This window comes from Geotrypetes seraphini, chromosome 6 (assembly GCF_902459505.1).
Source record: "Geotrypetes seraphini chromosome 6, aGeoSer1.1, whole genome shotgun sequence".
Taxonomy (NCBI): domain Eukaryota; kingdom Metazoa; phylum Chordata; class Amphibia; order Gymnophiona; family Dermophiidae; genus Geotrypetes; species Geotrypetes seraphini.
Genome location: NC_047089.1, coordinates 244,207,682 through 244,221,213, shown reverse-complemented (window position 1 = coordinate 244,221,213; position 13,532 = coordinate 244,207,682). Strand labels below are relative to the sequence as shown.

General features: G+C 43.5%; 1 protein-coding gene across 3 annotated transcripts in view; it reads left to right on the top strand.

The window, feature by feature from the left end:
• Positions 1–13,532, top strand: part of TXLNG (taxilin gamma) — a 136,510-nt gene that overhangs the window by 54,198 nt on the left and 68,780 nt on the right. Inside the window, exon 1 of one of the 3 annotated variants that reach the window (XM_033949413.1) lies at positions 6,125–6,143. The exons of the other annotated variants lie outside the window; for them this stretch is intronic. The gene's annotated coding sequence lies outside the window, so the exon portion shown is untranslated. Of the gene's footprint in view, positions 1–6,124; positions 6,144–13,532 lie in introns of those variants that run through there. 3 annotated transcript variants of the gene reach the window in all.

The following is a 13,532-nucleotide window of genomic DNA, read 5'->3' as shown; positions in this document are numbered from 1 at the left end:
ATAAAATTTACCAGGAAAAATGACAGCCGCATATGAGCAAGGTACACGGCAGAGGGCAGAGATTGGATGCGTGTTGTGTGGGGGTTTGGTTTTTTTAGTTCAGAACCTTTTATTGTTTAATCAGATAAGATATACACTTCACCCTCCATATTCGCAACGTTGCTTATTTGTGGGGGTTTTGTCTTGATGGCTCCGCCCCCCAAATGACATCATCCTGGAGTACCAAGTAAGCTCAACGCTTTTTTTTTCCCCAGCGTGGTCATGCAAACGCAGCGTCGGAGAAAAGTGTACAGAAAAAACATTTTAGCACTTGCTTCAGCTTGGCGCGTCAAACGGCAGCATCAGTACGTGTTACAGTATTATAGTATATATGCTTGTATCTTCATGGTCAGTTCTATAGCATTCTACAGTACTTGAATTGTATGCTTCTTAGCTCCACGGAAAACTAACACTGAGAAGCCGCGCGCCTAAGTCGGGAAGGCGCATGCGTGGTGCAGTCAGTTGTGAACTTTCTAAAGTTCTTAAAGTGCACGTACACTTTAGCAACTGTCCGTACCGGGGCTCCGTAGATTAGAGAATGACACGGGGACCGTTTACCACGGTAAACCGTGGGTCACCGCAATAAATCCGCAGGAATGGAGACATTTGCAACTGGTTTACGGCAGGAATGGGGACAAGACCTTTCACCGTCCCTCGGGAATGGGGACAAGACCTATTACCACCCCGTGGGAGCGGTGAAAAGTCATACTCCTGTGGTAAAAAAATTGCACCCGTGTCAGATTCAGATCTTCTCCCCAGCTCCTCTTGCGCCTATTTTACCTTCAGGAGCCAGCCATGCCACGATATAAAAAAGCACAAAAAAATAAATCCTTCTCTTTCCTCTGTTAAATCTTATTTCCTCTTCCTGCATTTTTGTTTAAAATACTGTGTTTTAGGTGGTATAGAGCCTATATTTCTGGTGCCTGTGGCTCAGGGTGACTAAAGTAGGGAAAATCCTGTTATAAATCCTGTGTTTTAGGGTAGCACTGATAGAACCTGCATTTTTGTTTAAAATACTGTGTTTCAGGTGGTATAGAGCCTATATTTCTGGTCACTTCACAACCAATCAAGATGACCTTTATTCTATGCAATCACTGTGGTGCTTTAATTCCAAGACATACTATTTGGAGGCTTAAGGCTTGCCCCATCTGTCTTCAACTTGCCAGTATTAAGGAGGAGCACTGCAAACTTAAACAGGAATTGAATACAATTAAAGCAGCTTCCATCACTCCACAAAATCATACCAACTTACCACCTCTACCTCAAAGAATAAAACAGCCCAGGAATAAATGGGTCACAGTAGGCTCAGGAAGACTGCGACATGTAACACAGAAACATCCACCTTCACTAATATTACCTCTACAGAATTCCTTCGCTCCACTAGTGTACTGCGATACTCAGGAAAACAGAAGGGAGGTGGGACTTGAACCAATGAAGGAAACTCAAGAGAACAAGAGCACCCTAAGTACAAATAAAAAAGCCAAAAACAGAAAACTAATTACTGTTGGGGGATTCCATCATCAGAGGCATTAACCTTGGAACACAGGGCGAGGAGACCAAAATAGTGAAATGTCTTCCAGGATCCTCAGCTACCAGGAGTTCCAGGCAAATACTGACTATAATTAAGGAAGAAACTAAGGATTTTAACACTGATGTTGTTATCCATCTGGGAACAAATGACCTGGCCAACAACTCCACACTTGCAGCACAGAAAGCTTTTCGGGAGCTTGGTGAGGGCGTGAAACCTTTTGTAAAGACTAGCTTTTTCTGAAATACTGCCTGCATATGGAAAAGGAGAGCAAAGAGTGAAAAACACAGAGGACTTTAATAGATGGCTCAGAGCCTGGTGTCATCAAGAAGGCTTCAGGTACATAGGAGGATGGGGAAATACATGGAAGGACAAGAAGCTATATTGCACTGATGGGCTACATATTACTACAGCAGGAAAAAGAAACCTTGCAGAGAAATTTAGACAATATTTTTCTAGGCATTTAAACTAGAAGGTGGGGGTGGTGTATGTACGAAGGACAATTATAGAGACCACCCCCGGCAAAATAAAAGATGTGATAGTAGTAAAGGCTGCAACATAAGCAATATTAGCAACTCATTTCTTAGTATTGCAACAGAAAGTGAAACGACACAAAAATTCCATACGAAAAAGGAGATTATCGCTGAAAAATAGCTGGAAAGCGATGACCACAAATGCTCGCAGTCTAAGCAACAAAGTTCATGATCTGCAAGCCCTGATATTAGAGGCAGATCTAGATATTGTTGCTATCACAGAGACATGGTTCAGTGAATCACATGGATGGGATGCAAACATACCGGGATATAATCTTTTTAGGAAGGACAGAGATGGTCATAAAGGAGGAGGAGTAGCTCTCTATGTAAAGATCAATATCCAAGCGACCGAAATGCAAGGGACCTGGGGAGAGGAAGAAGCGATATGGATTGCTCTGAAAAGAGAAGATGGAACTTCTATCTACGTGGGTGTAGTCTACAGACCTCCGACTCAATCGCAGCAAATTGATAAGGATCTGATTGTGGATATCCAAAAGTTTGAAAGGAAAGAGGAGGTTCTGCTGTTGGGAGATTTCAACCTGCCGGATGCGGACTGGAATGTTCCATCTGCGGAATCGGAAAGAAGTAGGGAGATTGTGGATGCCTTTCAAGAGGCTCTGCTCAGACAAATGGTGACGGAACCCACAAGGGAAAAAGCGATATTGGATCTGGTCCTCACAAATGGAGAGAGTATCTCTAATGTTCGAGTGGGTGCTCACCTGGGTAGTAGCGATCATCAAACGGTTTGGTTTGATATAACGGCTAAAGTGGAGAACGGCCGCACGATACTTAAAGTCCTAGATTTCAAACGTACGGACTTTAATGCAATGGGTAAGTACCTGAAGAAAGAGCTTTTAGGATGGGAGGACATAAGAGAAGTGGAAAGACAGTGGTCTAAGCTGAAAGGAGCGATAAAAATGGCTACGGACCTTTATGTGAAGAAAATCAATAAAAACAAGAGAAAAAGGAAGCCGATATGGTTTTCCAACCTAGTGGCTGAGAAAATAAAGGCGAAAGAGTTGGCGTTCATGAAATATAAAAAAACCCAAGAAGAGGAGAGCAGAAAGGACTACAGGGTGAAACTGAAAGAAGCCAAGAGAGAGATACGTTTGGCGAAGGCACAGGCGGAAGAACAAATGGCTAAAAATGTAAAAAAGGGAGATAAAATTTTTTTCAGATATATTAGTGAAAGGAGGAAGATAAAAAATGGAATTGCTAAGCTGAAAGATGCTGGGAACAAATATGTGGAGAGTGATGAGGAGAAAGCAAATGTGCTAAACAAATACTTCTGTTCTGAGTTCACAGAAGAAAATCCTGGAGAAGGACCGAGATTGTCTGGCAAAGTTACACGAGAAAATGGAGTAGATTCTCTGCCGTTCACGGAGGAGGGTGTTTATGAGCAACTTGAAAAACTGAAGGTGGACAAAGCGATGGGACCAGACGGGATCCATCCCAGGATACTAAGGGAGCTCAGAGAGGTTCTGGCGAGTCCTATTAAAGACTTGTTCAACAAATCTCTGGAGACGGGAGTGATTCCTGGGGATTGGAGGAGAGCGGATGTGGTCCCTATTCATAAAAGTGGTCACAGGGATGAAGCAGGAAACTACAGGCCGGTGAGCCTCACTTCAGTTGTTGGAAAAATAATGGAAGTGTTGCTGAAAGAAAGGATAGTGTATTTCCTTGAATCTAATGGGTTACAGGATCCGAGGCAACATGGCTTTACAAAAGGTAAATCGTGCCAAACGAACCTGATTGAATTTTTTGATTGGGTGACCAGAGAGCTGGATCGAGGACATATGCTAGATGTAATTTACTTGGATTTCAGCAAAGCCTTTGATACAGTTCCTCATAAGAGGCTGTTGAACAAACTTGAAGGGCTGAAGTTAGGACCCAAAGTGGTGAACTGGGTCAGAAACTGGCTGTCGGACAGACGCCAGAGGGTGGTGGTTAATGGAAGTCGCTCGAAGGAAGGAAAGGTGACTAGTGGAGTCCCTCAGGATTCGGTGCTGGGGCCAATCCTGTTCAATATGTATGTAAGTGACATTGCTGAAGGGTTAGAAGGAAAAGTGTGCCTTTTTGCAGATGATACCAAGATTTGTAACAGAGTAGACACCGAAGAGGGAGTGGAAAATATGAAAAAGGATCTGCAAAAGTTAGAGGAATGGTCTAATGCCTGGCAACTAAAATTCAATGCAAAGAAATGCAGAGTAATGCATTTGGGGATTAATAATAGGAAGGAACCGTATATGCTGGGAGGAGAGAAGCTGATATGCACGGACGGGGAGAGGGACCTTGGGGTGATAGTGTCCGAAGATCTAAAGGCGAAAAAACAGTGTGACAAGGCAGTGGCTGCTGCCAGAAGGATTCTGGGCTGTATAAAGAGAGGCGTAGTCAGTAGAAGGAAGAAGGTGTTGATGCCCCTGTACAGGTCATTGGTGAGGCCCCACCTGGAGTATTGTGTTCAGTTTTGGAGACCGTATCTGGCGAAAGACGTAAGAAGACTTGAGGCGGTCCAGAGGAGGGCGACAAAAATGATAGGAGGCTTGCACCAGAAGACGTATGAGGAGAGACTGGAAGCCCTGAATATGTATACCCTAGAGGAAAGGAGAGACAGGGGAGATATGATTCAGACGTTCAAATACTTAAAGGGTATTAACGTAGAACAAAATCTTTTCCAGAGAAAGGAAAATGGTAAAACCAGAGGACATAATTTGAGGTTGAGGGGTGGTAGATTCAGGGGCAATGTTAGGAAATTCTACTTTACGGAGAGGGTGGTGGATGCCTGGAATGCGCTCCCGAGAGAGGTGGTGGAGAGTAAAACTGTGACTGAGTTCAAAGAAGCGTGGGATGAACACAGAAGATTTAGAATCAGAAAATAATATTAAAGATTGAACTAGGCCAGTTACTGGGCAGACTTGTACGGTCTGTGTCTATGCATGGCCGTTTGGAGGAGGATGGGCAGGGGAGGGCTTCAATGGCTGGGAGGGTGTAGATGGGATGGAGTAAGTCTTAAGAGATTTCGGCAGTTGGAACCCAAGCACAGTACCGGGTAAAGCTTTGGATTCTCGCCCAGAAATAGCTAAGAAGAAAAAAAAAATAATAATTTAAATTGAATCAGATTGGGCAGACTGGATGGACCATTCGGGTCTTTATCTGCCGTCATCTACTATGTTACTATGTTAAGACAGAAGGAACCCAAAAACACAGCCTGAGACCAATGTGATTTGAAGAATAAAATTACCAAACAAAAAGAAAAAAAATAAATAAATTTATTTTATATTTTGTGATTAGAATATTTCAGATTTGAAATATGTATCCTGCTAGAGCTGGTATTAGACATAATTGGGGTCCGCAAAGTCCAGGCTGTGCTTCTTTAGCTTCCAGCTGGCTTAGTGCTCTCTCTTTGACCAGGGGGCAGTTGCCCTAGTTGCTCTAGTTGCTCTCCCCTAACATTATTCTTGCCATGTGTAACTAAAGTATTCTGTTAGCTTGATTTTTCTATGTAGCATTCTGTAGTAATTTGGTTTGTTCAGTTTTCAGAATAGTGAAGGGGATATTTGTGAAAGGGAGGGAAGATGGGTTTTGTTGAACCTTGCTCTGTTTTATTTATGTTTATAAAATAACAATTGTCAGAGGAGAAGCTTCTGCCCACACACACGCAACTGCAGGACGGCACAGGTAAGCTTCACCGGCATCAGTTTCTTTTCTAAAGCGCCGCGAAGGTAAGGGGGAGGGAGAGAAGAGGCCGCGCGTGCGTGAAAGGTGACCACGCGCCTTCCCTCCCTTAAGTTTCTTTATGCCGCGAAGGTAAGAGGGAGGGAGGGAGATTCTCGGGCCGCTGAAGGGCGGTGAGGTGGCGCGAGGGAAGGGTGGATGCTGCGGGGACGGGGCAGTGAAGGGGACGGCGGGGACGGGGACAGTGGTCTGTTGACGGGGCAGTGACGGGGGACAGATTTTTTTTCCCCATGCCATTCTCTACCGTGGATGACATCGCCTACAAGTGAGAATATCTGCCTGCTGGGCCTGGATTGACACCTGTTACGGTAAGCAACTGTTCTATGTGGCAAAGAAAGTTTCTTTCTAAAGCTCATCAGATATATAGCATGTTCTGTATAGGCAGCTTATCCTGGTGTGCTTGGAAGTTCTTTTTAATCAAGCCTGTGGCACCCAAAACAATGAGAAATATTTCTGTATCTTTTTGCCACATTTTTCTTGGTCTCAGACTTGAGGCTTCTCCACAGATTCTGTAAAGGCAGCTATGAATAGCTTTTTCCCCTCCCTTTTGTGCTATCCTGCTTGTGATCTTTTCTGATTATATTGTAGTTCTCCCCCCTGCCCTTTTGTTTCCTGTTTGTACACTTGATTTTGTCTATGTCTTGGCTTCTGTTAAACATTTTAAATCTGTATTCCCTCCTTTTTAATTGTATTGTACATCACCTAGAATGTTGATACCGTGTGTCCCCAAAACTAAGTGTCTTATATTCATTTGGGGCCCAAAAAAGGCACTAGGTCAGATTTTCGGGTAGGGCTTATTTTTTATTTCATGTGCATCATCATCTCTCCCTTCCTCTCCTTCACCCCAATTCTTCCTCTTTGCTTTCCCCCACTTCAGTACACAGAGGGCCCCAGCGAGAAGGCCGCGAAGCAGCCTTTGAGTGCTGCTGGCCCGACGCTCCTGTGCAGCAAGGTATTTATGGTTGTGGTCGGGAGGGAAGGATGGAGGGTCAGCGCTGTCTACAACTAGGGCTTGTTTTCGGGGAAACAAAGTAGGCGATTAATCACATTTTTAATAAACCTTGAATTTGTATAAGGGTAGTTTTATAAATAGACATCTGGATGGTCAAAACACTGAGGTACATATTGCACCCTTTTTAACAGCATTGCACACCTGTGTGCCTATGTGATTTTGTGCATGTTATATGCCAGTAGGAATCGGCATATGTACACAAGGGCCGATTTCACCCTCATTCTGCCTGAACACTGCTTTGTATATTACATAAGAGGGTATGCTGCTGATCATGTGGAGAAGGCTTCATCTAAGGCAAGACAGTTGTTAGGTTGCATCCGCAGGAGTTTCGTCAGCCGGAAGCCTGAAGTCATAATGCCATTATACAGAACCATGGTGAGGCCTCATTTGGAATACTGTGTGCAATTCTGGAGGCCACACTACCGAAAAGATGTGCTGAGAGTAGAGTCGGTGCAACGGATGGCCACCAGGATGGTCTCGGGGCTCAAGGATCTATCGTACGAGGAAAGGCTGAAAATTTTGCGGCTGTACTCATTCGAGGAACGTAGGGAGAGAGGAGACGTGATCGAGACGTTTAAGTATATTACCGGCCGTATCGAGATGGAAGAAGAGATTCTCTTTCTCAAAGGACCCTCAGCCACAAGAGGGCATCCGCTCAAACTCAGGGGCGGGAAATTTCATGGCGACAACAGGAAATATTTCTTCACCGAGAGAGTGGTTGATCCTTGGAACAAGCTCCCAGTGCAGGTGATCGAGGCAAACAGCGTGCAAGAATTTAAGAGCAAATGAGATGCCCATGTGGGATCCCTTAGAGGGTTAAGCCAAGGGAACCTGCCACCAGGAGTGGGATCCCTAGGATAGTAGACTTGGGGGGAGTCAGTAGAGTGGGCAGACCTGATGGGCTATGGCCCTTATCTGCCGTCATCTTCTATGTTTCTATGGTATTTTCCAAGCACCACTGTTTATACACATGCACCACATGGGCAGTGGGGTGGGGAGAGGTGGTCTACCCCAGGCGCAATCATGGTGGGAATGCCAGCACACCTCCTCCTCTCTGCCCCTTCCCCTCCCCCATACCTCTAGTTACATTAGATAGATTGTGAGCCCACCGGGACAGAGAGGGAAAATGCTTGAGTACCTGATTGTAAAAAACGCTTAGATAACCTTGATAGGCGGTATATAAAATCCTAATAATAATAATAATAATTCATCACCGTGAACAACAACTTCAACGTGCTCCTTGTGACCGCATCTACAACCACCAACATCAATTCCAGGTGCCGTGCATAGGAAGTGATGTCGGAGGGAGAGACGACGCGGTCGCGAGGAACACGTTGAAGTTGCGGCACTCCTCCCCCTTCTGTGTGCATGCCCCCTTCCCTTCCCCCGTACCTCTAGTTGCTCACTGCCGCGAGCAACAACTTCAACGTGCTCCTCACGACTGCGTCGGCGCCCACCGACGTCACTTCCAGGTGCCGCACGTAGGAAGAGTCAAAGCGGTCGCGAGGAACACGTTCAAGTTGTGGCACTCCTCCCCTTCTCCATCCCCTTCTTCCCATTTCTCCCATTGCACCCCATTCCCTTCCCCTGTACCTGTAGTTGCTCACTGCCATGAGCAACAATGTCAACGTGCTCCTCGTGACCGCATCAGCTCATGCTGACGTCACTTCCGGGTGCTGCGCAAAGGAAGTGACATCAGAGGGAGAGCTGAGGTCATAAGGAGCACATTAAAGTTGCTCACGGCGGTGAACAACTAGAAGTATGGGAGAAAGGAGGGGGGATGGGGGAGGGGCACCACCGCCCCAGGTGCTTCTCACCCTCCCAAGGGTCTATTTGATGGTCATTATACCATTACACCCTTGGTGGATATAGTTCACTCCTCATCATGTATAACTTCTATAAACTCTTCTCTCTTCCCCCCACCACACCTCACTCTCCAATACTGCTGTGCCTTCTCTTCACATATGAGAACATATCCTGACGTTCAGTGATCAATTATTGTGTGTTTTTTGTGAACAAACAAGAGTGAAGGCAGGTATTTCTCTTCCAGGTGTTATGTCCCCTGTTTAATTTCTATGTACATTGGTGATTTCATGCTGTGTCATTCCAAGAAATTATACAGCTTGTCTGGAAAGATTTGGATTGGAAACAGGAGTTTCTTTGCCGTGTTCAGCTTCAACTGACATTTAGTGAGATTTTTTTTTGGGGGGGGGGTTTCTGGAGTTTCTTAACTGACATTTAATGAAACTTTTTTTTTTCTGGAGTTTCTTTGCCGTGTTCAGCTTCATCTGACATTTAATGAAACTTTGGGGGGGGGGGTTCTGGAGTTTCTTTGCCATGTTCAGCTTCATATGACATTTAGGGCTCCTTTTACTAAGCCACTTTAGGGCTTTAACGCACGGAATAGCGCAAGCTGAATTGTCCCACGCGCTAGACCTTAACGCCAGCATTGAGCTGCCGTTAGTTCTAGAAGCGTAGCGCGAGGTAATTTCCTGCATGTGTTGAAAATGCTAGCACACCTTAGTAATAGGAGCCCTTAATGAGACTTTTTTGGGGGGTTTCTGGAGTTTCTTTACCATGTTCCACTTTAAATGACATTTAATGAGACTTGGTTTTTTTTCTGGAATTTCTTTGCCGTGTTCCGCTTCAGATGACATTTAATGAGACTTGGGGTTTTTTTCTGGAGTTTCTTTGCCGTGTTCAGCTTCAAATAACATTTAATGAGACTTGGGGTTTTTTTCTGGAGTTTCTTTGCCGTGTTCAGCTTCAAATGACATTTAATGAGACTTGGGGTTTTTTTCTGGAGTTTCTTTGCCGTGTTCAGCTTCAAATGACATTTAATGAGACTTGGGGTTTTTTCTGGAGATTCTTTGCCGTGTTGAGCTTCAAATGACATTTAATGAGACTTTGGGGGGTTTTTCTAGAGTTTCTTTGCCGTGTTCAGCTTCAAATTACATTTAAAAGACTTGGGGTGTTTTCTGGAGTTTCCTTGCCGTGTTCAGCTTCAAATGACATTTAATGAGACAATTTTTTTTCTGGAGTTTCTTTGCCGTGTTGAGCTTCAAATGACATTTAATGAGCCTTTTGGGGGGTTTTCTAGAGTTTCTTTGACATGTTCAGCTTCAAATGACATTTAATGAGACTTTTGGGGTGTTTTCTAGAGTTTCTTTGCCATGTTCAGCTTCAAATGACATTTAATGAGACTTTTGGGGTGTTTTCTAGAGTTTCTTTGCCATGTTCAGCTTCAAATAACATTTAATGAGACTTGGGGTTTTTTCTGGAGTTTCTTTGCCGTGTTCAGCTTCAAATGACATTTAATGAGACTTGGGGTTTTTTCTGGAGTTTCTTTGCCGTGTTCAGCTTCAAATAACATTTAATGAGACTTGGGGTTTTTTTCTGGAGTTTCTTTTCCGTGTTCAGCTTCAAATAACATTTAACGAGACTTGGATTTTTTTTCTGGAGTTTCTTTGCCGTGTTCAGCTACAAATGACATTTAATGAAACTTGGGTATTTTTCTGGAGTTTCTTTGCCGTGTTCAGCTTCAAATGACATTTAATGAGACTTGGGTTTTTTTTCTGGAGTTTCTTTGCCGTGTTCAGCTTCAAATAACATTTAATTAGACTTGGGGGTTTTTTCTGGAGTTTCTTTGCCGTGTTCAGCTTCAAATAACATTTAATTAGACTTGGGGTTTTTTTCTGGAGTTTCTTTGCCGTGTTCAGCTTCAAATAACATTTAATGAGACGGGTTTTTTTTCTGGAGTTTCTTTGCCGTGTTCAGCTTCAAATAACATTTAATGAGACTTGGGTTTTTTTTCTGGAGTTTCTTTTCCGTGTTCAGCTTCAAATAACATTTAATGAGACTTGGATTTTTTTTCTGGAGTTTCTTTGCCGTGTTCAGCTTCAAATGACATTTAATGAGACTTGGGGTTTTTTCTGGAGTTTCTTTGCCGTGTTCAGCTTCAAATGACATTTAATGAGACTTGGGGTTTTTTCTGGAGTTTCTTTGCCGTGTTCAGCTTCAAATAACATTTAATGAGACTTGGGTTTTTTTTCTGGACTTTCTTTGCCATGTTCAGCTTCAAATGACATTTAATGAGACTTGGTTTTTTTTCTGGACTTTCTTTGCCGTGTTGAGCTTCAAATGACATTTAATGAGCCTTTTGGGGGGTTTTCTAGAGTTTCTTTGCCATGTTCAGCTTCAAATGACATTTAATGAGACTTTTGGGGGTTTTTCTAGAATTTCTTTGCCATGTTCAGCTTCAAATGACATTTAATGAGACTTTTGGGGGGGTTTCTAGAGTTTCTTTGCCATGTTCAGCTTCAAATGACATTTAATGAGACTTTTGGGGGGTTTTCTAGAGTTTCTTTGCCATGTTCAGCTTCAAATGACATTTAATGAGACTTTTGGGGTTTTTTCTAGAGTTTCTTTGCCATGTTCAGCTTCAAATGACATTTAATTAGACTTGGGTTTTTTTTCTGAACTTTCTTTGCCGTGTTCATCTTCAAATGACATTTAATGAGACTTGGGTTTTTTCTAGAGTTTCTTTGCCGTGTTCAGCTTCAAATAACATTTAATGAGACTTGGGTTTTTTTTCTGGAGTTTCTTTGCCGTGTTCAGCTTCAAATAACATTTAATGAAACTTGGGGGTTTTTTCTGGAGTTTCTTTGCCGTGTTCAGCTTCAAATAACATTTAATGAGACTTGGGGGTTTTTTCTGGAGTTTCTTTGCCGTGTTCAGCTTCAAATGACATTTAAGAGACTTGGGGTGTTTTCTGGAGTTTCTTTGCCGTGTTCAGCTTCAAATAACATTTAATGAGACTTGGGTTTTTTTCTAGAGTTTCTTTACCGTGTTGAGCTTCAAATGACATTTAATGAGTCTTTTAGGGGGGTTTTCTGGAGTTTCTTTGCCGTGTTGAGCTTCAAATGACATTTAATGAGACTCTTGATTTTTTTTCCAGAGTTTCTTTGTCGTGTTGAGCTTCAAATGACATTTAATGAGAATTTTTGGGGAGGTTTCTGGAGTTTCTTTGCCATGTTCTGCTTCAAATGACATTTAATGAGATTTTTTCTTTGTTTTTTCTGGAGTTTCTGTGCCTTTGTCAGCTTCAAATGACATTTAATGAGACTTTTTGTTGTTGTTTTTCTGGTGTTTCTTATTGTTTCTTGGGTAAAGTAAAATTCAGACATCCTAGCCATAGCTGCCTTTGGTCCCCCTCGTCTATCTCTCTATTCAGGAATTATTTTTTGTCAATTAAGGCTCTGCTAGTACTTGAACGTTCCAAGCAAGTTCTCATTGAGATCGATGGAAGTTGTCAGGCAGTGTACAGTGAACATTTTCTATCATAGGTGATCTGTGGTAGGCAGTTAAGATTGTGGAGTTTGCCCTCCCATATCTTGCATCTAAAATTTCAGTTGCACCGGGGAGCAAAGATTCCTTTTTTTAAGACTGTTGGTTCTGAGTAGGAAACGCAGACTAAGTGGAGAGAAAGGAAGAGGGTGTGAAGATAGTCCGAGAATGGAAGAGAGATTAGAAAGCTTGCTAGAGCTATGGATTACTCTCAGAAAGGCTGGAGCAAACAGGTGTGGGTCAAAGTGATAAGTGCAAAGAAAACTGAGGGGCAGATTCTCAAAACTAAAATCTGCAGTGGGGAGGGGAAGGCAGCCATTTTGAAAAGATGGGCCTGCTGGCATCCTTCCAGCCAGCCATCATAATCAAGGAGAGGTGAAGGGGGTTGTCAGGGGAGGGGGGATATTGCACGACGGCTGGGAGGGATTGTGCATCTCTCCCGGTGTCGGGGAAGTGTTAATTGGCAGTGGGAGGTAGTGGGCATCTCTCACACTGCCATGGTTGAAGGGGGGTTGCTTGATTTTGATGGCGGGAGGGAGTGGGCATCCCTCCTGCCAATCTTCGATTTGGGTTTATTTGGGGTTTTTGGTTGTTTGTTTTGTGTGCTTTTATTCTGCTTATGTGCCAATCTCTGACCAGCGATGGTCGCATGCAAATTTAGTGAACCTTCGCTACTCTCCATCAATCCCATTTGCATGTGTGCTTTTTGGAGAATGACTCGCCTTTTTGAAATCGCTACAATAACAGCTGTGACACGAAGTTTTGAAAATCCAGCCTTGAGTGACACAGACCAGAGAAGGGCAACAAAAATGATAAAAGGGATGGGATAAACAGCTAAAAAGGCTAGGCTCATCAGCATAAAGACGGCTAAGGAGACATATAATAAGAGGTTTATAAAATACTGAGGGCCGGATGTTCGAAAATTGATGTTAAAATCCTGTGGGTCACTGTACTGCTGATAAATTATCCGATTTGAAAACGGCAATCAGTGTTGAAACAATTTCATATGCAAATGATTTTTTGCGTAGGTCTGCAGTAATCCTATCTGATCAGTCATTGGAGAAAGCAACTGACACATGCACAAAGCCAGGAGGAGAAGCCCTGAAGCAGCCTTCTGCTGCTCTGCTGTTCAGGATAGGAAGAATAGGGTTGTGTGTTTTTTTCTTTTTAATGAGCACAGGTATGTGCATGAGACACACACACCATGTGCCTATTAAAAATAAATTGTGCCAGGAACCCCCCCCTCCCCACACACACCCTTACCCACCCTCCAATCTTTATATTGCAGATCAGGAGGGATGCCCACACCCTCCTGCCACCCCTCCCCATGAAACCCCTA